We start from the raw sequence: 21,535 nt of genomic DNA, 5'->3' as shown, positions 1-21,535 counted from the left end.
ATTGATGTTTTTGCCTCTCTTCCTTTTTGCAAATTATTGATGCCTTTTTTACGGCGTCAGCTAGCATCCAAGATCATACATTTAGGATTTTTATAGGTTTCCTTTTATCCCACCGATTTGGCAGACTGATTTCTGACCATCAGCGTGGGTTTGGAGATACTGATGGTTACACCTTCTAGCTACCTTGTGAGAACAGAAAATGATGGAAGACTCCTTTGAGGGAAGGACACTGTCAGTACATATACTGCGAGGTTATACTTCCTGCCTGAACTTCTGTCCTTGCCAACATCCTTCCTACCTGTTTAGGGGAAGACTACCGGATTTTGTCGAGCATAAAAGTTAGTCAGAAGTTTGAACAAGCGGATATTTGACATGGAGGCCTAAAATTGTTGTGTAGGTTTTGGGTTTTCTGCATTGCAGTTTTCCTGCTGGTCTCTTTGCAGGGATTTTTTTTTTTCAGTAAGAGATGAACATATTTGCTGAGGCTGAAAGTGATAGAACTCATTTGTTTGTTTTGAGGAGAAAGCTCTGTCCTGGATACCTGGAGGATGGATTTACTTAAGGTGTCACCTTTGTGTCAGTAATGACATTTCTTTGACTGGGAATTAGTTCTGTATACGATGCTGTTTGTACATTCCAGTTTGATTTAAAGACATTAGAAATGTCTTATCTCACTACAGCTTGAGACCGTTTCAGTACATGATCATAGTATTTGTCTTTATAAATGTGACCCTTCTCCCTTGAAATCTTTGATTTATGAGCTTGGGGAGAACTGAAAGGAAAAGACTCATTTTGCACCTTGTGTGAATGATCCTGCTTTTGAGGTGCTACTAAGATAAAACATTGGCTGGCTTTCTCTGGGTGCTGGATATACCTCCCTATATTGCAAATGAGGATGGAGATAATGCATCTCAAAAAGTCATATAACCTTTCCTTTGGCTGTCTTAAATGTCTTTCTCAGATGTTTCTTAAAGGAAGTGTTAAATGTTTTAAGAACAGAGGAGCTGTGTGTTTGGAGGGTTTGTGGTGGTTTTCTGCCATATCGGAGGACCAGGGAACCATGTGTTCTTTACTCTGAGTTCGCTTATGTGCAGGAGTCCAGGTCTGTGACCACAGAAGAAAATGATAAGGGTCTAGGGGACATGTTGTCCTCTAGGCATGATACATTTCTTTGCTTCATCATTTCTGATCAGATAGGTGTACTAAAAAATTATTTTTTGAGGTATATATTTATTATTGCTTCATTTGACTTTGTCAGCTTCTAGCAAAGTGATTTAAAGTTCTCTATATGGTTGAGACTAAAAGGGTCAGTGGCTTATTATAACTTTATTTAAAAATCATCAGTGGAAGAATCTGGTTATTAAAGAAACAAAGGCTGACTTGCAATGAAACCTGCCGTTGTTCTGTGGGTAACGTTTTCTTGCCCGTATAGGCAGGTTTTTTTCTCCCATCCTGTAGCCTTAGCCAGAAAAGATATTTTTCTTTTTTTCTTCTCTGTTACCTTTTTAAAGGACCTTATACTTTGTCACATTAAAATAAGATCAAACTGTTGTAGAGAAGCCTTTTTTCTCTGAAATTGTAGATTGAACAGAGCAGTTAGCTAAGTGATAGCTACTTGGGTACAAAAACTAAGCAAAATAAATGAGCTGATACAAAAAATATCACTGTTTTGAAGTGAGCCCAGCACTTATTATAGCATTTGGAATATCTTGTTGGTGTCTCAGGATGATTTTAGAGATTAATAACTATATTCAAGATCCTTTTTTGCTCTGGCTTATGTCAGTAGTTACTAAAAAAAATACATATATGATGGCGGCTGAATCAGTAAAATCAGGTAACATCAGCCCATTTTCTGTTCAGCATATGTCTATCTAGCTGAACTGCTATTTCAGGTATCACATTTCTTGGTAGACGAGCTAGAAGTTGAACATTGCTAAATGCAGCTGAAGCAGGCCCTGCTTAGCACAGGCTGTCTCCATGCTCTTGTTGAGGTATTGATAGGTAAGTCCTCTGCTTGGTCTGGTGGGGTTTTTTTTTCTGTTGTGGGTCGTCCGTGTCGTGTCCGTCCGTGTGTCGTCCCCCCCCCCGCCTTTTTCTTTTTTAAATACAGATTTAGGCTCCAGAAAATGTAATTTGGGTAATCCTTACATTTACAATGAGGCTTTTATTTACATAACTTATTTCTGAAGTGTTCTATATGATCAAAACAAAAGAAAGTTTAAAAAACAGTGTAGAGCAAATCTGGCTGCCAGTCCTTAAGTGTCTTTAGAAATAGTTTTGAACTTGTGTACTGAACACAAAGATAAAATAAAGATGAAAATTGATTACTCACACCAACTTTAAAACAGCTTGAATGATTTTTCAAGAATCGATAGTGCAATATAACAATTATTTCTTGTGTTCACTGTTACTCATCTATGAAGACAGTATTCAGAACTCAGAGTATACCTATTTATCTGTTTAGATAGTCAAGACGACAATTCTTTATTGATAGCTTGTATTGCAATTACCTGTGACTGTCACTTAAGGATTTTTAGCATGCTCAATATAGGTCTGTCTAAAGTGATCAGAAGATTAAAAATGACACGGGCTTTGGAGAGCATGCAAATTGGATGTGTTCGCTCTTTTTTTTTTTTTACTTTTTTAGACTGATATAATGGGAAATTATTGATTTGAGATTTAATTGGAAATAGTATCACTTGCAAACATCCATGCTATTTACTGATTTTACATAATTCTGTTATTGTGTGTTAAGCTCCCAGTGATTCATGTAGTTCTTTAAGATGCCATCTGATTTTTTCATGGATGCTTTCATTGCTCAGAAAAAAGGGTTAAATACAATATTAAAAACAAAGTATGCATTTTACGATGCACTTAAGCATCTGTTGAGTGTCCTTGTAATTGCATCTAATAGGAAATGATCCTTTGAGATACTTTGTGCAGAAACCTTGTATGAAGAACTGCTGAGGGAAATGATGCTTGAATCATTTTTAATAGCCTGGGATTCTTCAGTCCTTGAACTCGATTGTATGCATTCTGACTTTGATTTTGAGCATTGAATCTATAGAGAAACAAACACACAGATCTTCAGTAAGGAATATGGCAAAATAATCTTTGGTTTGTTAGATTTTATATGAAATGAAAATAAAGCATTCTTTTTTCATTCTCTTGAAATGCAAATGAGTCTACCTGAAAGACAAATCGCCCGAAGGATATGAGATATTTATGTATTCATAACTTGATTACTGTAATTTTTGGCTCGCAAGGAAAACCATGTAGGAACTCTACCTTCAGTAACATATTCTTGCCTGTGCTAAACATCATCTGTTTCTTGATTGCTGAATTGCATCCTTGTTTTGTTTGTGTTTTTGAAAACTTTTCTTGTTCCTTTTTAAAACCACCTCTGGCAAGGGATATTCTGGTGGGTGTGCTGTGGTTGGACATGTCACAGGGTTACTCAACAGATGTTGACTCTTTTCTTTATAATTCAGATTCTTTCTTGTTCATAGTGGTGGCTGAAAGTTGCTGTTACTGAACATGTCTCACATTTATGATTAATGTTGGCTTTTTCTGTTGCCCTGTTGGCAGACCCCGCGGGGCGTCCAAGGCTGGCATGAAGATAACCTTTCACTTCTGGCATACTCTTTCAGGAAATAATGATTTGACTGGGGAGTACTGTTTATGAATAGCTGTTAGTTCAGCAACTTGTACGAATGCTAAAAGTTTACATGAAATTACAAGAAAATTAGAGGTTCTCCTCACTACAGTCTAATGCTGCATCTCCCATTTCTCAGACCTAGTGAAGTTCTCTTGTATGACTGTATTTTGAACTCAGGTTACAGTATTGCTGTATGTAAACTGCAGTGATCAGTTGTTATACATACTAAAATTACTGTTTGGCTAATTAGGGAGGTTTTTGTCAGAAAAAAGATGCAAGTATATTGTAGACTTGTATTTTTCAGTGCTACACTTAAGCTTGCTGTTTAAATATCTATAACAATAGGTATTTGCTTATTAACTTTTTTTGACGTTGTGTGATACCCTGTGGTTGTTTATGATTGTTCAAAACTTTTGCATCAATCATTGCCTATAAAAATTTGAGAGGATAAACAGAAGATTGCAAGGGAATGTTAAATAGATGGGTTGCTGCCCATCACTTAATGGAGGAAATCACTCTCATTTTTTAGAGGCCAGTGATATTTTTTTATTAGGAGCTATTTCTTTTGCCAATTTACTAGGATCAAAATGTTCTTACTGGCTCCACTTTCTGCTCATTTCTTGAGATTGAAAGACTGAGAAGGGATATTTATTTGTGCAGAACTGAAAAAATGCTGCCATGTTCGGAAGCTGAACAGATTGGTGGGGAACACCTCAATAACAAACCCCATGCTGAGGCTAAAGGATTATGTAACTTTTACCTTAATCTTTGCATTGCTTGAACTTTAAACTAAAGCCACTCACCTTGGCAGTTCCACGGTTCTCGCTAATTTTTCATTCATTAGTCGTCTAATTGCACAGTCTCTTCAGTTTCACACTAACACTTTAAAACATGAATGAAGATAAGATGGTAGATGAGGGCAGACTAGGCTGAGATCGAGTCCTTGATATTTATTGTTGTTCTTTCCAAAATCTGCTGATAATCTTCCCAGGCTGTTCGGAGGAGCAGAGTCCTGTTGGGCTGCTCTGGATTCTCCGCATTTTCTAGTTCCAGAAGCGGCTCTGTTTCTTGGCTTGGCTGTAGCACCGAGACTCTTCTCCATTTGTATGTTTTCCCTTGCTGAAGGACAGGGTTGTTGGAGGCAGGGAGGCTGGTCTGTGGAGCACTGGCTAGTATTTCCTTGTCCTCCCTGTTGGACGTACCAAGATGTGGGTTTCCGAGGACAAACCATAGCATCTGTGTAGAAATGAGTTGTGTTTTACATACCTGGATGCAGAATGTTGTTCTGGTGGATTAACTATCTCACCAAGCAGCTGCAACATTATCCTTATAGTAATACATGTCGCTATCATTGTGCTTAGAGTGGAAATGCTTTGTCTTCTCTGTAGATGTTGATTGGAGTTGGCTGGGCCCACCTTGCTGATAAGCACTGCAGTTTGAGATCCTAGCTGTAAGACTGAAGCAAAAGGGATTATTTTGGAGCAGCCCAGGGAGAAAACCAAGCAGTAAATTCTGACACGTATCAGCCAGTTGCTGAGCCACAGCAGCAGAGCTACAGGAGGACAAGACGACTATTATTTCTGTTTGAATACCCTTTGAATAGGCTATAGGCTCTGGTATCTAAATTTGTTTCACGCATCGTTGAACTAGAATATTTAGAGGAGGGTCATAGGGTTTTGCATGCTTTCTTTTTATGTGTTCTGCCTTTGATTTGAGAATTTATGTGTAGTGTGGCACTCACTTTGAAAATTGAAATGGAAGATTTCATATAAGGCTGAGAAGATAAATATTTTTATAATAATATGTTTCTTGAGTCATAGGTATATAAAATTACCCTTAAGAAAAAAACCCAAGGTGTCTTATTTCAGCATGAGAGGAGGGATTGCAGTAGGACTGTAAAAGGAAACTAGACTTTTTTACTTGTGTGTTTAGAGTTTGCATACTGAAATGTTCAGAGAAAGCTAAGGGTGGAAAAACCAAAGGTGAAGTCAAAGATATGACTAGGGGAAAAGTGTGTCTTGCTGAAGAAGCCTGACCAATTGTGTATGTTCTTCAATTCTGTTTTACTTGTTTTAAGTGAGGCAACACTAGTCGAGAAAACCACACCTGCATTCTAAGTGAGGAAAAGAGGAGTTGGTTTTGTACATATGTGTGTGAGCTATGTGCACCCAGAAATGGGGTCCCAGAAGACACGTTTGTATCTAAGTAAAGTAGAAAGCACATAAAACATGCAAGCTGTACACAGTTCTTGCGGTTCATTTGAGCCTTTCACTGTTGTACATTGACTTTCTTAATATCTAACTTAATTTAAAATTTAAGAGTAATTCTGTATGTGATATGACCAGAGGTGTAATGCTGTAAGGGGTGCTGCTTTACAATACACATTTCTTTTGAAAATATTAGCGATCATCAAGTTATTTTGGTTATGGGGAGAGAAAGTATATTTTCAAGTGCACAGGAATGTTTAATGTTGTGGGTTGTTTGTTTTTTGGTTTTTTTTTGTTTTTTTTTTTTTAAATTATCCAAATTACGACTTTTGTGTGCGTCTTTTATTTTAGGCATCAAAAAACAAAGATGGAAAAGAGCAGAGTGAAGCTATATCACCATCAGAGGAAGAAGAAACTTTCTCTTGGCCTGGTCCCAAAACTGTCGTGCTAAGGAGGACATCTCAGGGTTTTGGCTTCACCTTAAGACACTTCATAGTTTACCCTCCAGAATCTACAGTTCAGTTTTCTTTTAAAGTAAGTGAAATTAATAATGAAGCACTTTATTTATATATATATATGTATCTATCTTTATTATACTTTTTAGGGTCAAAAATCCAGCTTGCTTGAAAGTAAACGTATGTATAGATTGTGTCTTACACAGATGAAAGATCCCTTGTGTGTAAGGTGGGTGGGCTCACTTCTTGCATCACTTCATAGCCATGCACTGATCCGTTCCAATAAAATGGAATTCACTGAGTATGAGTTCACTCAAGTTAAAAATATTTGTTACCATGGGTAAGACCAGTGGTTATTGCAGAATATGGAAATATTTCTCTGTACAGAATTTTTTACCCAAAGCCAGTGTCATTAGTCTGTACACATTTTAAAGTGTAGACTTCAAGAGTGGGAGGCTTGGGTTTTTTCGTTGTTGTTGTTGTTTCCTTTTTTCTTCCCCCCCCCCCCCCCCGAATTGAAATTTGTCATACCGTCATACTAAGAGAATAGCCTGGAAAAACATTAGTTTGCCATAGTTTCTGAGTATCCTAAAACTAATGTATGTTAGAAAGACGGGTTGTGTTTCTATATTATGTTCTTTCTGCTGAAGAGAAAAACATTCTGCAAGAGATGAATATATACAAAATATATACAGGCCTACATTAAAGGGCAACTTTCTTAAATAAAAAACTGAAATATTTTAAGTTAAAACAAGTAGTTCTAAATGTTAAGTAGCTAATTGTTCTGCCTTGCTCAAAGGGTATATGTATTCTCTTATGTGACTGAACCTTTTGAAAGTTGCTGTAGTACCTGGTGTTGAGGAAAAAGTCCATTTAATAGTGATAGAAATTCGAATACTGAGAGGGGGTTTTTCCTAGTGAGTTCAAATAACATTTGCTCATTTTAAAGTCATCAAGCATGCAAGTTCTCATAATCCATGCCACCTCTCAGTTTTGCTTTTGCTTTTCCAGTTAGGTGGAAGAATAGATTCTTATCAAGATGGAGAATGTCTAGTGAAGCTTCACGCTCTTTCCAGATAGCTAATTGACTCATGCGTCTCTGCAGGAGTCTTTCGTTAAAGTTGTCTTTTTTGCCTGTCCTCGGTGGCTATGAGATTTCTTTTGAAGTAGAAAAAGCTTTGCAGGAGAAAGTTGGCACATCTTTCCAGTTAACTTCAGCTATTCAGCCTGCACTTGAGTGCCCAAATTTTTTCCCCTTGACAAGGAGTCACTGAAGCTAACTGGAAGCGAGACTATTAGCAGTATCAGGTGATGCCAACGTTTCTGTCCTTCAACACAGGTTATAGAGTGTCAGCCAAGAGCAATCTCTGGTTGAATTCCAATGTGAAACAGAGGAAGGAGTGTGGGGAAGCCTTAGCTGAGCAGAACAAATTACATGCACTTGTTAGCATCTCCCAACAACAACCCCTATTCACGTTGAGGGTGAAAATAAACAGCATGAGCAGGATTAATCTCCTTAACTAAGAAGTGACTGGATAGGTTTCTTCCTGAATGTATCACTAGATCCCTCTGAGGAGGTTGATATCTTTTCACATGCGGAAGGAGACAGGCACAAAGGAGGGCAGGTAATATAAAAAAGAAACGTCAGCCCCTCCCCTTTCATTCACATCTGGTGGTTTCTGAGAGAGACCCAAGCAGTACAGTGAGCCTGATACCTGTAAATCTCGAGACGTGTCTTGCAGTTCTACCTCCCTTTTTTTCTGCAAGAGAACTCTTAGCACCTTTTTTTTTTTACTCTGTTTCTTCTCTCATATGGCAGAATCTGGTTAATTCATTTCCATTTCTGTCTGTTTTTTGAGAAGGAAATAATGAGATTGTTGGATAGTTGTAATACATTTATTCAGGGATTCAGTTACATGTAAAGATGATAAGGTTCATTTGAACAGAGCCCTGGTCAATACTTCTGTAAATTAACCTGAACCGTTATATTCTCTTTTTTTTTTCCTTTTAATGTCCATGATGTGGTAGAAAAAAAGAACAGATCTTAAAAATTATTACTGCTGGGTCTTCATAAGGTGGCTTTTATAGTACTAAAGAATGAAGTTCACCTGTTTATGGTACTAAAGAATGAAATTCACCTATTGTCAGCCTGATCCTAATATGAGGCAAATCTGATTTCTCTGCCATTCTTATTTGACCAAGGTTCATATTGGTACCAGTTAATTACAGTCTCTCTCATTGATTCTAAGCTTAAGTATCATTCATCTCTCTTTCCTCATTGATCAAAATTGTGAGGGCCTCGGAAGGCGGAGATGTTTCATTTTGCGCACCTTAGAGGTAGTATAATAATGACAACTGTGATGTGGTTTTTTGACTGTCTTGAACCTTGTAGTAGCCTTGTCCCTTCTTCATACCTGAGAATGCGTGCAGTTACCTCTGACATAGGATAGAGGTTACAGCTGGAAGTTAAAGATGCCATTGACATAACATCCAGAGTTACTCAATCCCCTACTAGTTTTCAGAGCCACAGTCCTTTTGTTATCATGTCAGCCTGATGCTGGCACTTTCCCTCTAGATCAGTGCAGAGGTCTTTTTTTACCCCAGGGAAGGCTTTGCATTCTAGCTCCTTTGATTTCTTTTAAGGTAACCTCACCCTAATATCTCTGTCTTACTGCAAGTCAGCATAAACTGGTAGAGGTGGTGAAGAGAAAGAAAAGCATCTAAAAGAGCTTTCCTTCAAACAGTCTTTCCATATTCTTTGTGGATATATATGGGTTTGGTTTTTTTTAATACCTGCTCTTGGTTCCAATTCAGAAATATCTAGTGAAAATTTCTCCATTAAAAGTTCTGCTTCTGTTGCTTGCAGTTTGTGTGTGTTTGAAAAGCTGTTGACAGGTCAGGTGAAATCCTCTGGGGAGAAGAGGACAAGACTCCTCACGTGGGGGGAACAGTGGGCATCTCTAGGACAGAGAGCATAATGCTTCTAGACTGTAGGGTGTGGTAAAGATCACACCACAGCTAGATATTCCACGGGAATGGGAAGAAAAGCTTCGTACAGGCTGGAGAAGGCTGCAACTTGGAAAGCCACTGAGGTGAATTTTCTTAGAAGCAAAGAACTCTACCCCAAAAAACGCATTGAGTGGAGAAGAGTGGGCGTTATTTTATAAAAATCTTTGATAATCTGTTCTCTGCCTAGGTGCATTTGAGGTGTTGGGTTTTTATTTAAATTTTAAGTTCAGTGTTCTAGTTGTTAGTCTAATAAAACCTATGTTCAGTTGAAAAGCCTCTTTTTAGTTGTCCTGGGGAGCTCGCTACAAGGAAGAGGTCTAGGTAGATCTGCCTCAAAGCTCTGGCTGACTGGGAGTCCCAAAACACACTTGTCTTTTAATATATTAACACCTAATAGTACCTGCCTTGAGTTCTCTCCAGGTGAATTTTTTTTTTTTCGGTGACACCTTCCCTTAATATTTCACAGACTGGAGGCACACCTTACCCTTGCTATTCAATAAGGAGAGAGCTGTGAGGCTTCTCCTGTTACTCAGAAGCGCAGAGCACCAGGTTAACAGAATGAGGGTCACTTTTGTGCAAATGCAAAGTCGAGCTTACCGTGAAACACATGAAATTCTAGCTATCTGGTCCATCTCATGGATGTCTCTAAATGTTGCAGAACTTCAGCAAGGGTTTCTTTTGTTTCAGTGCTGATCAGAAAAACCCGACAGTGCTAAAACTTTATTTTTAATGACACTACTGATTTTTTCTGAAAAGAAAGAACTGTTCAAAACCTGAGTAAAATAGGTGGAGTCACGTTAACCAAGAGACTTTGGGTTTGGTGAGGGTAAACTCTAGTTGCAGATATTTGTAGCCTTACATGTACAAAGCTGACGTCTGCCTTTCATAGACTTCCACTGTCATCAATGTGAAACTACAATTCCTGGTCAGATAACTAGACCAGTGCTGTAACTGGCACTGTGGGCCACCTGAGTTAGATGTGAAACACACTTCTGTAACACCTGAATCAGCAGGGTGAGTTTCAAGAATAAAACTTGATTCCTTAGTGACAAGGTGACAATGACCTGCACAACTATGTATGAGGGGCATCCATAAAGCTTTGTTTTCTCCAATTACAGTTGACTGGAAAACAGGCCTTACTTGCTGTCATTGAAATGATTGAACATGATTGGTTATAATCAATTCAGGGAAGTATCTCTGCATATTTTAATACTGAATACTAGTATGTTATTTTTAATTTATTTATATTTTTATTATATAGATTATATTTTTATATTTAACTTTTCATTTAACATTCAGTATGTACATAGTACTGCAGGTCTAAGTCAAATTCAGGGTATTGTGCTAAGTTCTAGTATCTCTTCATGGTTCCTGCACAAAACAACTAATAAACTGCAAATCAAGGGACTCTTTCTCATTGTGTTTGTTATTAACTAATTTATAAACATTATGATAGAGAAAGTTTATGGAAGAAAGTGTTGTTTGGTGCATCTGTTGGGAGGGACAGCCCTGTGTGAAGGATGGTGTGAAAGATTATCTTGGAAACTGAGGCTGCGGTTTAACACATTTCATTTTGGCAAAAGTACTTGGCTGTGCTTGTGTGGGGCCACACACCAAACTGGGAATAGCTGCACATTCAGGAATAATCCATTATGTATCCTCCTTGCTTCCCATGCCTCCTTTCCCTTAAGAAAGTGAATAGGGAGTGTGTGAAAGATTTCTTAAGCTAGCATTGCAAGAGGCCTATGTTAAATTATGCCTTTAACATCAGATGTTGATTAGCATTTGTTAGTCAGCAACACGCTTTTTTTGCATGGGAAGTTTGTTCTCCAAGTTCAATCAGTCTGAGAAGCAAGTACGTGTTAGAAGAAAACCTTCTCTTTAGGTATGGAAGCAGCATATACTAACATCTTGCAATGTGTAAGAGGTAAATGTAGGAGGGAAAGCTAATTCCAAAATATTTGCGTTATAAAGCATTCCATTTTTAAAGGCCTGAGCTCATTGGCTTGATACCATGAAAAACTAATATTTTGCAGCTGTCTTTTATAACAGAGCTTTGCATACCCGGTGACAAACTGACAAACCCACTGCAGTATTTCATAAATGATGGCAATTCTATATTAGCTAACTTTTCACTTCCATAATTTTTTTGTTTTATAGCATCAAACCAGGAAGCCTCCCCTATGTGTGACCCACATTTTGCAGACTGTGAGCTCTAATATTCAAAGTCCTAAAGATGTTTTTTCACTTGACAGATTGAGTGGAAACGAGAGACATGCAGATGTTAGCCTTGTCTAATTCTTCGCTGCTGATCGTAGTTCAAAACCAACTGACTGTTAGAGGGCTTCAAGAGATATAATGATAAATTTTAACAGTACTTGTCTACTAGTGTGATATTTTTACCAAAGTATAGAGCAGACAGGACTGTCCAGCTTAAGGATATACTGTTTGCTGCTCTCTGAGTTTGGGTGGTAATGATAATTATCATGGCTTTTTAAAAGTAGAATGAGTACCAGATCTCTGTTAACTCAGTGTTTTGGTTTTTGTGTGTTTCTTTTGTTTTTTTTTTTTTTCTTCCTTAAAGTTATCTTTCTGTAGTATCTTACAAAGCTCCAGCAGAACTTTTGTATGTCTCACAAGAAATGTATTGCACCTAGGAGAGACTTGTCTCATCCTCATCATTAGTGTTCATATCCAGGTCTTACTCCATCTCTTTCTTCAAGTCTTCCTCTCTTGAATGGTTTGCTCAGATCAGTGTGCAGTTGCTTTGAAAATATTTAAAATGAAAAAGATAGTGATTTGTCTTTAAATGCAAAAGACCTAGAAATTTGGAATTAATCCATTTAAAAGTAGGTGGGAATATACAGATGAAAACTATTTCCATGATCATCTCCTTGCTGCTCCTTTCCTTCAGGACAAAGCTGTTTTAATTAGCTGAGGTGAACTGTTAGAAATTCTTCCCAAATAGTACATATTAGTCTAAGAAATTGTATTTAGATTGAAAGTTTATTATTACTCCGTAAAGTTACAGTTCAGAAAGAAAGCACATATTTCCATATTTAAACAACTGTGCTTTTCAAATGGTACAATTTTGTAGAAGAGATTAGCCATGATCTTTCAAAAGCCTTCATTCATATTAAAATATTGACAAGAAAGTAACTTAAGCAATCATTTTCTATTTTAAGCATGCCATTCTCCCTCAGTACGTTCCAGTTGTGTGGGTTTTTTGGTGTTGTTTGTTTTTTTTTTTTTAAGGACTGTTGGTAATACCTGGTAGTTATGATTATGTATATATAGTGGAATGAGCAGAAGGAGAATCTTCGAGATTGTTACTAAATAGTGTTTGGGGTAGATATTTTTCTCTAGGCAGTAGTACTGATGGCAAAACAAACCCGATACTTGGAATTTCAGGAAGAATATTCAGAGCTTACTTACAAAATACTTCATATTTCTTGCATATTATTTAGCTTTGAATCCTTAGATGATTAAAGTGTAACCTCTCCTGCCTGGCTTTCAGGGTAGAAACATACTTGCAACAACACACAGTGCAGTATTAGGCTTCATGGCAGTGTTTCAGGCGTTTTGGTACATTTGTTTTCAGATAATGCTGTTCATGTAGTTTCTGTGGGGATGTTTCATGGAACTGTGCTTAGCTGTTTTTTTTAAAACAGGTATTACACTGCATTCTCAGAATTAAAGCCTTAATTCTGTAAAGTTGAATGTTTGTGAAAACGTACGAGATACCAGAATGCAGATGTAATCTTAGAAGTTCAAGTCTTCATCGCTTATAGATGCCTATGCATTTTTTTCCATTTATTGAATTTTTAATATGCACTCTCTCTTTTTCCTTAGGATGAAGAGAATGGGAATAGACAAGGTATGTCTTGTTTTTATTCTTTCACAGATCCAATATGTTGAACGTTTCTCTTCAGCTGTGTAATACACTTCAATAGCTACCTAGGAGTTTAAAATATAAGATCACTTCAGTGTGACCATCAAGCTCATTGAATTTCATGGCATTGGAGCAAAAGAAAGAAAATATCTGTCTTCTGGCATCACCTATTTAGTGTAGGTGTTTGCGTGGCCACTAAGTTAATTAAAATATGTGCTGTATCACTTCTGTGCTGTGTATATCACCTTGTCATGTGTATGACAAGAAGACAAGAAACCAGCTGTTACCTTTTTAGTGCCAAAGTTTCACACTCTATTGATTTGATCTGCATGTAAGACCCACAGTTATCTGTTATAAGTACTACTATAAAGGGTTTGAGTCTCATGGATATATTTATATACATGCATTTTAAAAAAAAGTGCTGTACAGTGTGTCTAAGAGCAGCCAGTATGAAATTTGAATTTTGTTGCAACTTGCTCTAATAAAAGCAACACATAAGTATATAAACCTAGTGTTGGTAGTGATGGTAAAAATTATCCACAAAAGTGGTATACTGTTTTAAAAACAGAAGATAAAAAAGGTTATTCCTGTTAGCTTCATGATACTTTCTTCAGTATTTAATAGTACTGATCTAACTTACTTCATCAGTTTTGGTACTCTCATGTACATTCTAAGAGATCCATGAAACATGCTTCAGTGATGTCAGATAAGGTGTGTGAATAAAGTTCTTGCACTTGATTTAGGAGAGGTGGAAAAATCACTTATTTCTAGGTTATGCCTGTCAGTTCCCCTCCATTTTCATAGCTTTCTCCCTCTCACATTGCCTGTATCTGCTCTCTTTCTTAACTCACCAATTAACTTATTTTTTATTAATTTGTGCTACATTGCAGTCCCACTTAATTTAAATTTCTTTGGTATTCAGCTATTTTCTCATCCACGCTCCCTTTTTTCCTGATATCTTATTGTTTCCTTAGAAGGGTGAAAAATGTGTTGATTTAGGTAAGGAAATCGGGTTTTCGGGTTGAGAGCCCAGTCACACTTTCTGTTTTTCGCAGTCATGATGGTAAGGTACACAGAGGAGGTGGGATTAGCCGCATTGCAAGTGTAATGTGCAGGGCTTCAGTTTGTGCTTCATCTGGCAATGCAGTGCAACTTGTTGAGGACAGGCCTGTTCAAAGGTGGGTACCTTTGCTCAGAGACAGCATAGGGTGAAAGCTTGTTTTACTGGTGGGCTACAATTTGCTTTACACTGTAGCAGAGAATGGTACCCGGTTTCAATGTACTTCTAAAAATCTCATTTAGTTGGAAGACAGGGAACATGTCTGAATTTTTGTTTGAGGTTTTTTGTGTAGCTGTGATATATTAGAAGCATTCTGGGAAATACGAATTTACCTGAACTTTCTTACTTCTCTCTTGGAGGCAGATGAATTCATCCATTTCATCTTCCTAGTTTTACTCAGCTGTCATCACCTGCTTGTTAAACAGTGAAAAGTCAATCTCTTCCTATTCCTCATCACCCCACACCCACCCCCCAAATTTGTGACTTCCTTTATCCGTTTTGGCATACAAAAAGAAAAGGCAGATTTCTTTAGGAAGGGAAGGAGTCAATTGTCTGTGCCAAACCAGCATGGAAGATACCACTTGTGGTCTAGAGGAAGAAGTTCTGCAGTATTCTTCTCACAGGGAGAACTGGATCAGCTATGTGGGTATGTTTATCTAAAATGTTATGAGATCTATTTTTCAGTAGAGGAACAGAAGTAAACAAACATTTATTTGGTTCACTATGAGACCTGTGCAGGTGGGAGCAAGATTACTTTCTGGAAATTTTTGTGAAGCTACTTAAACCATCAATCATAGCTCAACTATTGCTTGTTTATAGCAACGTAGTACATTGTATGCCTTGAAATACAGACCAGAGGGCACTAAGTGCTCTGGAAAGATAACTGTTCTCATTAGCAGGAGAGAAGGCTGGACTTGTGCTGCTTCTGGAAAGAGAAGAGATGACTGTGAGGCAGAGGATGTAGGTGTCGGTAGAACTTAACCTGCCAGTTTTGTGTATTACACCTTTAAAAACAACAAAATGGGACAAAGTCTGTGAGACATTTTTCCCCAGCATTTAGCGTGATCTTGGGGGGCAGGGGAGGATGAAACGGTTTCTATTTACATTGCTACAAGTTGTCCGTGTTCCCAGATGAGGTGAGTAGGTAGCTTGTGAGGAGAAAATCAGGATAAGCATATCCCATTTTTCATGTTCGCAAACACGTTAATTTAGGAAAAGCAGCTATGCCAGAAATTCTGTGAAGGATTATCACAAGGATTCTTAAAGTAATTAACATTGGAAAATTATACCGAGCCACTCTGGAGCAGCAAGAAGCTGTGTGTTTGGCTGCTGGCTGTGGGGGTCCCTTGCTGCTGAAGCACCAGTTGCTTCAACAGCTTGAGGAGAGCATGTTGCTGGGCAGGGTGCAGTGCGTGTGTCGTACAGAGGAGCCATCTAGTGGCAAATTTCATGTATTTTCCTTCAAACTTGATTGGAAAACTTGCCTCTGTGAAGCTCTGTCTTACTTAACATGAAAATATCTTAATGATAAACATTTTTCTTTTGAAGTTTGTAGATGACAATTCACTTAATTCACTTGAGCTGTCCTCTCTGAAAGACTAAGCTAAGGGGATTCAAGCTTTTCGTTTTTGTGAAGCAGTGTGGGCCAGTGCAAAATTGTCTGTCTATTTTGAGTGAAGATTTCTAACTACCTGCGCTTTCTGCTTTGCCCTTTTCACAGGTTAAACTTACCTTTAAAAGTTGAGATTTTTATCAGGTTCAGCATTTACAGATTTGAGTAGGTGAGTGTGGAGAAAAGCATCTCTATTGCTATTGCCTTTTATTGAAAGCACTCAAACATTTTCAAAGGAGCTGAGTACCTAATTAAGTCTAGAGGGCAGAAGATAAAAGCATGTACCAGGTTTGATGTATTCTAACAGTGAAAGAAATATTCTTATATGGTTTTATGTTCTGGTATAGAATTTTAGTGCAACTTTTTTAGTATGTATTTAGATCATGCTCCTGGCTTGCATTAATCTTGCTTTTGGTAAGCAGTAAGATTTCAAAGCATTTAGAATAAAAGGTAATGCAAATTTATCGAGGAGAGCTCTAAACTAGGAATGACACAGGAGGGAGATGATGGCCAAGAAGCAAGTGAGGAAGTGGTGGATTGGGTTGTCAAGCAAAGGGGTTAGTGTGCAGTGGACAGGAGAGACACCTCATGGTCAACAGTTGGGACAGAAGGGGACCACCTCAAGTGTATGCACATAAATAAGGGAGTGCCTACAGGACGATATGATGGGGAGAGCTCTCATGCCTTTTTTGAGGGCTTCTCTGAAGCCCCTGTGCACTCATGCATGCAGTATGGGGAACAAACAGGAGGAATTGGAGGTCTGAATGCAGTTGCAGGGCTACGATCTCATTGGAGTCCCAGAGACGTGGTGGGATAGCTCGCAGGAGTGGGCTAGAGTGCTTGCAGTGGATGAGTACAGGCACTTTGGGAAGGACAGGTTGAGAGAGCACAGAGGTTGAGTTGCCTTTGTTGTCAAGTTGTGAGAGGGCAGCAGGGATGCTTGGAGCTCTGGCTTGGGATGGGTGGGGAGCTGGCTTAGAGTTTATGGTCAGGATTTGCAGGCAGACCCATGTGAGTAACGTTTTGGTGAGTGTCTGCTACAGACAAGCCTGATCAGGGAAGAAGTAGATGAGGCTTTCTTTAGACAAGTGGTGGAAACCTCACATGTGCAGGTCCTGCTCCTTATGGGGGACTTTAGCACCCTGTTACCTGCTGGAAGGGCATCACAGCAGATTTACCCTAAATATTTTGTAGTTATTTCAAAGATTTCTGTTCTTTCCTACTTTCACTGCTCCAAGTTGTTGACCTTAAGCTAAGCTATTAAAATGCTTTTCTAACAGGTGCACTTTATCAGAAGATGCAGATCTTTCTCAATGGATTCCTTGCACTGACTGGAAACTTTTAGCAGCTTCTACTGTTTTCTTGAGAATTTCTGTTATACTGACCAGCCTGTATTAACCTGGAGTATTTCTTTCATGTGTTTTGAGGATGGTGTACAATCAGTATTCTTCCTGTTTTCTGGAGTTGCCCTATTTCAAAATTTTATCTAAGAGGTATCTCACAGGCAGAAGGCTCCCAGGAGAGCACTGTAGGAATATCTGGAGACAAGCTGAAAAATACCTATACCTATTAAAAACAGTATTTTATATTGAAAACTGGCTCTGTCAACATGTGGTAAGTAGTGCTGGAGAAAAGCATCTCCACTGCCATGCTGTCTCCATGACATTTCATTGTGCACTTAATACGGTGAATATGTTGTCCTTCAAAGGCTCCTTGAAGCTGTAGTTGGCAAAAACACAAGTTTAGTACGTATTAAATGGGTTGGTTGTTTCTTGTATCTTGTCCTAAAATGCGTTTTTCTTCAAAAATGTTTGGCTTGTGGATCATGATTAAAATAAACAGTGATAAGCATATAGAAATAGTCTGAAAGGAATTTCATATGAGAACTAAGCTATTTTATGTTTAATACAGTGCCTGGAAATCTAGTATCATTATAATCCAGTATCATATTTTTTTAATATGATGTTCTTGCTTTTCCTACTTTATCTCCTATTTCTATGTAGAAGTATCTATAGCAACTAGCAGCTTATCTTCCCATAAAAATGAAAGGTGACTTAGGTATATTGCTCAGTGTCCTTTTCTGTAGAGACTGAGTGTGCACTTTCTAATGAGACTTTAGACATCTGTTTTCACTGAGATTTCTAGGTCATTAAATTGTGATCACCAGGCTATTTTTTTTAATGTGCCTAACTATGGATTAAAGTTTCTACCCTTCAATTGTAGTTGAATAGTTCCAATTTATTACCTGAGCTCCTTCAGCTCTGTGCAAGTCTGGTTAGACATTGTAGAGCCTTTGGGGGTAGGGTGGAAAAAATGCAGGAAAAGCTTTTTATTCCCTACTGCCGCTTACGTAATGCCTTGAGTTTTTGATGTTTCATTTCTTTAAACAGACTGTTGATTTCTGTAACGTAGTTTGTGTTCTCCCAGGATTTAATTTAATCCCACATTTTTTAACATCATCATCATCTATCAGCTCAGTCTCTTATGAAATAAACTAATTGTGCCTGTGATGATGGGAACAGGGTAGATAAGGAACAAGAGAATGAATGTGAAAGCAAATATTTGGAAAGGTCATTGATTGCTGGGATGATATGGTCTAAGGTATATGATAGTGGAATTAGGAGTAAGAGACAAGAGGTATATAACACTAATGCTTTAGGATAGCGCCACAGTAAATTGTCCTTCTTTGTGGATTTTTAATCCAACTTAATTTTTTAACACTAAATGTTGAGAATGCTAAAAGAGGGCTTGTTTAGTTTTCCACTGAGACCAGAGCCTGATGATTCCTTGTTCCCTTAAAGTACATCCAGAATGTCCAGCAGAGTGGCCTTCCAACTTGTCACATGTATAACGTTTCTCAGTGACTACTATTGAGTTCAAATCATCTTTGACTTTTAATAAAAACACGAAGAGCTGCGTAAGTGTGATTTCCATGGATTTAGGGGAGAGTCTATAGGTTCACTACAACAAATACAAATTGAATGGCTCTATGCTTATCTAAGAACTAAAGTAAATCCTCTAGACTGTAATCATAGGTTAAATTTTAAACTTGAAAAGGTTTCATTTTAGATTTGAGAGAATTGAAAAACTTGTCATAATATTGGCAAGTAACACAATGGGAAAACACAGTTTTGGAGAGTTTGTAACTAAGTTGAAACTGTGTTACGTGTTTTCCATAACAATGCCAGATTATTTTTTCTCCTTCTCCCCCCACCTCGCCATGAAGATAGAGTTGAGGTTGTGTTAGTCAAACGGTTTAAGAGAAGAGTAAGCAAAAGAAGAAATACCATCTTTGAGTTGCCTAATCAAAATGCCAGAGGTGCTTTGAGTAATAAGAGTGTATTTTTCCTGTATCAGAGTTGAATGCCAGGTGTTTCTCTGCTAAATGACTCAGCAGCGCTATTTTACTTGTTATCATCCTCTTTTAGAGGCTTGTCCTTGGCACTGTATTTTGCTTAGTGTTTTTTAGTTGAGTTAATTTGTGCTTGACAGTGGGTGAAATAAGCTCTGTCGGGGCTGGGCTGGGACCTTTGGGCTGCTTTTCTGCAATGGGTTACTAGTGGAGAAATGCTTACCATGTATGAAATTGTTTGCGGATTATAAAATCCACAATTGTCTTTAGTTGGACTCTCTCAGTTAAATGTAATCCTGACAGTTTTGTAATTTATATTTAATTAAATGAAATCTCTCTTAATAAAAGTAAGTTCTGCTGTGCTTCAGCAATCTCTTTTTGAGTAGCTAGGGAAATGATTAGCAGGTTTTTTGATTCCGTAATCATTTAGAAACATTTGTCCTGCTGTATCTCTACGTATTTCTCCTCCCTTTGCCTGAAAGACGTCCCAAGAATCAGTGCCACTCAGCATTGTTGAACCAACGGAGTTCAAATGCCTTGGATATCCAAAAGCATACTTGTGGATCTTCATGTTCAAGAGAAATGTTCCTCCCTCTTGAGTCAGAGAAAGATGTATGTAAGAGCCTGTCTTAATGTAATAATTTGAGGTGTTTCACGGGGCTGGTGATTCTTTAGTATAAAAATGAAAGTCACCCTTTTGCTGTCTGCTGAGCATAGGGCCAGGAGTAAAAAAATTCTGCATAAGGTTAACAAAACTCTGTAGCCTTTATTCAGTTCCTGTGTTATGAGAATTTCTACGTGCAGTTCAGCTGCCCAGAGCAAAAGATGTTTTTTCCTCTAGGAAGAGGAGAAATAGCATGTTTTTAAGCAGCAGATCTTAGGAGAGAATTTTTCTTTGTAAGAAAGTATGTATTGTATTGTGTCCCAAAACACTTGCAGGTTTGTGCTCTGCAGGTCAAAAGTAAGGAAGAGCTATGTCAACAGTAGCACTTTGGTGTGGGGTTTTTTTGTTTTGTTTCTTCTGGGTGGTTTTTTCCCCTCTTCAAAATGTAAAGGTTCTCTGTCAGAGAGGTGTCCTTTGTGTAGTCTTTGACTCAGATGTTTTTATCTGACTCTGTTTTATATCAGAAGGTTAATGACTACAAAGAAGTGATGTGCCTGTTGCTATCTTGTAGTGTGTTGGTAGATTTGATAATATAACTTCTGCCATGTCATTTTGTTTTCTAGATGAATCACAGAGCAGTATAGTAATACTGTCTGGTCTGCAAAGAGTAGCTTAAAAACTAACTCAAGGTTACCGCATTTGATATAATACCAGTTATGTTCCTTGTAGCAGCTGTATTCCAAACTAGTATTTTAGAGGATTAAGCTAGAATTGGCACCTAGATAAAATTAATTTGTGTCAAGTTTAGGGGAGTTAGGAGACCTTTTGCTGTATGTGACACACCCCCCCCCCCCCCCCCCAAATGTAAGTCAATTATAAATGTTAACAACTCTTAATTCTACTGTTCAGTTTAAAAGTAGTATTTTTTAGTATTCCCTTTTATCAGGGAGAAAGAGCATATTAGAATTTTATTATTTTGCAAATCAGGTAGTTGTGCTAGCACAACATACTCCCCTCTGCCACTTCTGGCACCTCAAACATTTGTCAGGAAAGCTTCCTTGTAACTTTACAATGGGAAACTTACTTTCCCCATCAGACTGTGAAGGTGGTATTGACTTGTAGTCTTAGCTGGTAGATCCAGGTAGTACAAAGGTTAGATCATAAATGATTATAAATATATGTATTACGAATAAAGTCTTTAACCTTATTTGACATTAATTTGAACAACAGTTGAAACAAGACACTACTCTTAATTTTGTAGATTCTACTTTGATCTCACTGGTTATTGAAGGTAGCAATTAGTATTTTTTTGTTGAAAATTACTGATTAATTAGATTTGCATACAATTATGAAAAAGGTATATATTGGCTAGGAAAAATCTTATTGCAATAAACTGCTGTTCTATATTTGCCTTGCATTTGATTTACAGGTGATTGTGCTTCTTCAGACTACTTTTTTTAACTTTGGTTGTTTAGACTAAGGACCTCACTATAAAGATTCTCCTGATTCCTTACAATCCTTGTTTAAGCCAATTAATTTTTGCCTTGAGCCTTCCATATACGTTGTGATAAATTTTTATTTCCTTATTTCTGATGATGCTGAATCTCTGAAGTAAAAGTTCAGATACCAGTTTGCCTTCTCTAAAGTTACATTTTCATTTGAATAGCATCACTTCAGGGAGTGGTT

The 21,535-nt window shown here is 37.7% G+C and overlaps 1 protein-coding gene across 2 annotated transcripts in view; it reads left to right on the top strand.

Moving 5' to 3' along the window:
* ARHGAP21 (Rho GTPase activating protein 21) overlaps positions 1–21,535 on the top strand; it is a 121,667-nt gene that overhangs the window by 43,798 nt on the left and 56,334 nt on the right. For both annotated transcript variants that reach the window (XM_050891502.1, XM_050891503.1), the window contains exons 2-3: positions 6,217–6,399; positions 13,182–13,206. The gene's annotated coding sequence lies outside the window, so the exon portion shown is untranslated. The remainder of the gene's footprint in view (positions 1–6,216; positions 6,400–13,181; positions 13,207–21,535) is intronic.

This window comes from Gymnogyps californianus, chromosome 2, assembly GCF_018139145.2.
Source record: "Gymnogyps californianus isolate 813 chromosome 2, ASM1813914v2, whole genome shotgun sequence".
NCBI classification, from domain to species: Eukaryota; Metazoa; Chordata; class Aves; order Accipitriformes; family Cathartidae; genus Gymnogyps; species Gymnogyps californianus.
The sequence above is the reverse complement of the archived record's forward strand: the minus strand, read 5'-3'. Positions and strand labels throughout refer to the sequence as shown.